At 41.3% G+C, this 5885-nt stretch overlaps 1 non-coding gene across 1 annotated transcript; it reads right to left on the minus strand.

The window, feature by feature from the left end:
* Positions 1–285: 285 nt before the first annotated feature.
* Positions 286–389, minus strand: LOC148568918 (small nucleolar RNA R71). Its single transcript, XR_015882632.1, has one exon. It is a non-coding gene; the product is annotated as a small nucleolar RNA R71 (small nucleolar RNA).
* Between the last annotated feature and the right edge of the window lie 5496 nt (positions 390–5885).

The following is a 5885-nucleotide window of genomic DNA, read 5'->3' on the forward strand; positions in this document are numbered from 1 at the left end:
TTTGAGCTTAAACCTCAATTAGTTTCTCTTATGCAACAAAACTGCAAGTTTCATGGACTTCCATCTGAAGATCCCTTTCAGTTCTTAACTGAATTCTTGCAGATCTGTGATACTGTTAAGACTAATGGAGTAGATTATGAAGTCTACAGGCTCATGCTTTTCCCTTTTGCTGTAAGAGAAAGAGCTAGAATATGGTTGGACTCTCAACCTAAAGATAGCCTGAACTCTAGGGATAAGCTGGTCACGGCTTTCTTGGCCAAGTTCTTTCCTCCTCAAAAGCTTAGCAAGCTTAGAGTGGATGTTCAAACCTTCAAACAGAAAGAAGGTGAGTCCCTCTATGAAGCTTGGGAGAGATACAAGCAACTGGCCAAAAAGTGTCCTTCTGACATTCTTTCAGAATGGACCATCCTGGATATATTCTATGATGGTCTGTCTGAATTAGCTAAGATATCATTGGATACTTCTGCAGGTGGATCTATTCACCTAAAGAAAATGCCTGCAGAAGCTCAGGAACTCATTGACATGGTTGCTAACAACCAGTTCATGCACACTTCTGAGAGGAATCCAATAAGTAATGGGACGCCTCAGAAGAAAAGAGTTCTTGAAATTAATACTCTGAATGCCATATTGGCTCAGAACAAAATATTGACTCAGCAAGTCAATATGATTTCTCAGAGTCTGAATGGAATGCAAGCTGCATCCAACAGTACTCAAAAGGCATCTTCTGAAGAAGAAGCTTATGATCCTGAAAACCCTGCAATAGCAGAGGTGAATTACATGGGTAAACCATACGGAAACACCTATAATCCCTCATGGAGAAATCACCCAAATCTCTCATGGAAGGATCAACAAAAGCCTTAACAAGGCTTTAATAATGGTGGAAAAAACAGGTTTAGCAATAGCAAGCCTTTTCCATCATCCACTCAGCAACAGACAGAGAACTCCGAACAAAATACCTCTAATTTAGCAAACTTAGTCTCTAATCTATCTAAGGCCACTGTGAGTTTCATGAATGAAACAAGGTCCTCCATTAGAAATTTGGAAGCACAAGTGGGCCAGCTGAGTAAAAGAATCACTGAAACCCCTCCTAGTACTCTCCCAAGCAATACAGAAGAGAATCCAAAAGGAGAGTACAAGGCCATTGATATAACCATCATGGCCGAATCCAAGAAGGAAGGGGAGGACGTGAATCCCAAGGAGGAAGACCTCCTGGGACGTCCAATGATCAATAAGGAGTTTCCCTCTGAGGAACCAAAGGAATCTGAGACTCATCTAGAGACCATAGAGATTCCATTGAACCTCCTTATGCCCTTCATGAGCTCTGATGAGTATTCTTCTTCTGAAGAGAATGAGGATGTTACTGAAGAGCAAGTTGCCAAGTTCCTTGGTGCAATCATGAAGCTGAATGCCAATTTATTTGGTAAAGAGACTTGGAGAGATGAACCTCCCCTATTCCCCAATGAACTAAATGCATTGGATCAACTGAGATTGCCTCAGAAGAAACAGGATCCTGGAAAGTTCCTAATACCTTGTACCATAGGCACCATGACCTTTGAGAAGGCTCTATGTGACCTTGGGTCAGGAATAAACCTCATGCCACTCTCTGTAATGGAGAAACTGGGAATCTTTGAGGTGCAAGCTGCTAGAATCTCATTAGAGATGGCAGACAATTCAAGAAAAGAGGCTTATGGACAAGTAGAGGACGTACTAGTAAAGGTTGAAGGCCTTTACATCCCTGCTGATTTCATAATCCTAGATACTGGGAAGGATAAGGATGAATCCATCATCCTTGGAAGACCCTTCCTAGCCAAAGCAAGAGCTGTGATTGATGTTACCAGAGGTGAACTAGTCCTTCAATTGAATGAGGACTCCCTTGAGTTTAAAACTCAAGGACATCCTTCTGTAAACATGGAAAAGAGGCACAGTAAGCTTCTCTCAAAACAGAGTCAACTAGAGCCCCACAGTCAAACTCTAAGTTTGGTGTTGGGGAGTCTCAACAATGCTCTGAACATCTGTGAGGCTCCATGAGAGCCCACTGTCAAGCTATTGACATTAAAGAAGCGCTTGTTGGGAGGCAACCCAATTTTTATTTAATTATATTTTTTATTAGTTATATGTCTTCATAGGTTCATGATCATGTGGAGTCACAAAAACAACTGGAAAAATTGAAGAAAAATCAAAAACAGCATTAAAAACAGCACACCCTGGAGGAGGAGTTCACTGGCGTTCAAACGCCAGTAAGGAGCATCTGGCTGGCGTTCAACGCCAGAACAGAGCATGGATCTGGCGCTGAACGCCAGAAACAAGCATAGAACTGGCGTTCAACGCTAGAAACATGCTGCATCTGGGCGTTGAACGCCCAGAACAAGCATCAGTTCGGCGTTTAAACGCCAGAATTGCATGCAAAGGCATTTTACATGCCTAATTGGTGCAGGGATGCAAATCCTTGACACCTCAAGATCTGTGGACCCCACAGGATCAACTCAGCATCTGTGGACCCCACAGGATCCCCACCTACCACTACTCACTCTCTTCCCTCTTCTCAATGTTCATCATCTCTTCCCAATAAACACTCTTCCCCAAAACTCTTCACCAATCACCTCAATCTTTCTTCCCTATCACCACTTCACCACTCACATCCATCCACTCTTCCCCATAAACCTACCTCATAAACTCCACCTACCTTCAAAATTCAAAACCAATTTCCCACCCAAACCCACCCTATATGGCCGAAATTAACCCCCTCCCCTCCCTATATAAAGCCCTCCATTCTTCCTCATTTTCACACAACACAACCCTGTCTTCTCCTTCTTGGCCGAATCCACCTCTCCCTCCTCTCCTCCATATTTTCTTCTTCTTCTTCATCTATTCTTTCTTCTCTTGCTCGAGGGCGAGCAATATTCTAAGTTTGGTGTGGTAAAAGCATAAGCTTTTTGTTTTTCCATTACCATTGATGGCACCTAAGACTGGAGAATCCTCTAGAAAAGGGAAAGGGAAGACAAAAGCTTCCACCTCCGAGTCATGGGAGATGGAAAGATTCATCTCCAAAGCCCATCAAGACCACTTCTATGATGTTGTGGCCAAGAAGAAGGTGATCCCAGAGGTCCCTTTCAAGCTCAAGAGAAATGAGTATCCGGAGATCCGACATGAAATCCAAAGAAGAGGTTGGGAAGTTCTAACAAACCCCATCCAACAAGTCGGCATCCTAATGGTTCAAGAGTTCTATGCTAATGCATGGATCACTAGGAACCATGATCAAAGTAAGAACCCGAACCCAAAGAATTATCTCACCATGGTTCGGGGGAAATACTTAGATTTTAGTCTGGAAAATGTGAGGTTGGCGTTTGACTTGCCTATGATGCAAGGAGATGCACGCCCCTATACTAGAAGGGTCAACTTTGATCAAAGGTTGGACCAAGTCCTCATGGACATATGTGTGGAAGGAGCTCAATGGAAGATTGACTCAAAAGGCAAACCGGTTCAACTTAGAAGACTGGACCTTAAGCCTGTGGCTAGAGGATGGTTGGAGTTCATCCAATGCTCCATCATCCCCACTAGCAACTGATCTGAAGTTACTGTGGATTGGGCCATCATGATTCATAGCATCATGACTGGTGAAGAAGTAGAAGTTCATGAAGTCATCTCCCTTGAATTCTACAAAATAGCCGAAAAGTCCTCTCCCTTGGCAAGGCTAGCTTTCCCTCATCTTATTTGCCATCTATGTTACTCAGCTGAAGCTTTCATAGAAGGAGACATTCCCATTGAGGAAGAGAAGTCCATCACTAAGAAAAGGATGGAGCAAACAAGAGAGCCCACTCATGGAGCTCAAGAAACACGTGAGGAAACTCACCATCAAGAAATCCCTGAGATACTTCAAGGGATGCACTTTCCTCCACAGAATTTTTGGGAGCAAATCAACACCTCTCTAGGAGAATTAAGTTCCAACATGGGACAATTAAGGGTGGAACATCAAGAGCACTCCATCATCCTTCATGAAATTAGAGAAGATCAAAAAGCAATGAGGGAGGAGCAACAAAGACAAGGAAGAGACATAGAAGAGCTCAAAGACATCATTGGTTCCTCAAGAAGAAAACGCCACCATCACTAAGGTGGACTCGTTCCTTGTTCTTAAATTCTCTGTTTTTCGTTTTCTTTATGTTAAGTGCTTATCCATGTTTGTGTCTTATTACATGATCATTAGTATTTAGTAACTATGTCTTAAAGTTATGAATGTCCTATGAATCCATCACCTCTCTTAAATGAAAAATGCTTTAATTCAAAAGAACAAGAAGTACATGAGTTTTGAATTTATCCTTGAACTTAGTTTAATTATATTGATGTGGTGACAATGCTTCTTGTTTTCTGAATGAATGCTTGAACAGTGCATATGTCTTTTGAAGTTGTTGTTTATGAATGTTAAATATGTTGGCTCTTGAAATAATGATGACAAGGAGACATGTTATTTGATAATCTGAAAAATCATAAAAATGATTCTTGAAGCAAGAAAAAGCAGCAAAGAACAAAGCTTGCAGAAAAAAATGGCGAAAAAAAAATAGAGAAAAAAAAGAGAGCAAAAGCAAGCAGAAAAGGCCAAAAGCTCTTAAAACTAAAAGGCAAGAACAAAAAGCCAATAACCCTTAAAACCAAAAAGCAAGGGTAATAAAAAGGATCCCAAGGCTTTGAGCATCAGTGGATAGGAGGGCCTAAAGGAATAAAATCCTGGCCTAAGCGGCTAAACCAAGCTGTCCCTAACCATGTGCTTGTGGCGTGAAGGTGTCAGGTGAAAACTTGAGACTGAGCAGTTAAAGTCAAGGTCCAAAGCAAAAGAAGAGTGTGCTTAAGAACCCTGGACACCTCTAATTGGAGACTTTAGCAAAGCTGAGTCACAATTTGAAAAGGTTCACCCTGTTATGTGTCTGTGGCATTTATGTATCCGGTGGTAATACTGGAAAACAAAGTGCTTAGGGCCACGGCCAAGACTCATAAAGTAGCTGTGTTCAAGAATCAACATACTGAACTAGGAGAATCAATAACACTATCTGAACTCTGAGTTCCTATAGATGCCAATCATTCTGAACCTCAATGGATAAAGTGAGATGCCAAAACTATTCAAGAGGCAAAAAGCTACAAGTCCCGCTCATCTGATTGGAGCTATGTTTCATTGATAGTTTGGAATTTATAGTATATTCTCTTCTTTTTATCCTATTTGATTTTCAGTTGCTTGGGGACAAGCAACAATTTAAGTTTGGTGTTGTGATGAGCGGATAATTTATACGCTTTTTGGCATTGTTTTTAGTATGTTTTTAGTAGGATCTAGTTACTTTTAGGGATGTTTTTATTAGTTTTTATGTTAAATTCATATTTCTAGACTTTACTATGAGTTTGTGTGTTTTTCTGTGATTTCAGGTATTTTTTGGCTGAAATTGAGGGACTTGAGCTAAAATCAGATTCAGAGGTTGAAGAAGGACTGCTGATGCTGTTGGATTCTGACCTCCCTGCACTCAAAGTAAATTTTCTGGAGCTACAGAACTCAAAATGGCGTGCTTCCAATTGCGTTGGACAGTAGACATCCAGGGCTTTCCAACAATATATAATAGTCTATACTTTGGTCGAGTTTAGATGACGCAAAAGGGCATTGAACGCCAGTTCTACGCTGCAGTCTGGAGTTAAACGCCAGAAACACGTCACGAACCAGAGTTGAACGCCAAAAACACGTTACAACTTGGCGTTCAACTCCAAAAGAAGCCTCTGCACGTGGAAAGCTAAAGCTCAGCCCAAGCACACACCAAGTGGGCCCCGGAAGTGGATTTATGCATCAATTACTTACTTCTGTAAACTCTAGTAGCTAGTTTAGTATAAATAGGACTTTTTACTATTGTATTAGA

Source organism: Arachis ipaensis, chromosome B4, assembly GCF_059453495.1.
Source record: "Arachis ipaensis isolate K30076 ecotype BB chromosome B4, ASM5945349v1, whole genome shotgun sequence".
NCBI lineage: Eukaryota > Viridiplantae > Streptophyta > Magnoliopsida > Fabales > Fabaceae > Arachis > Arachis ipaensis.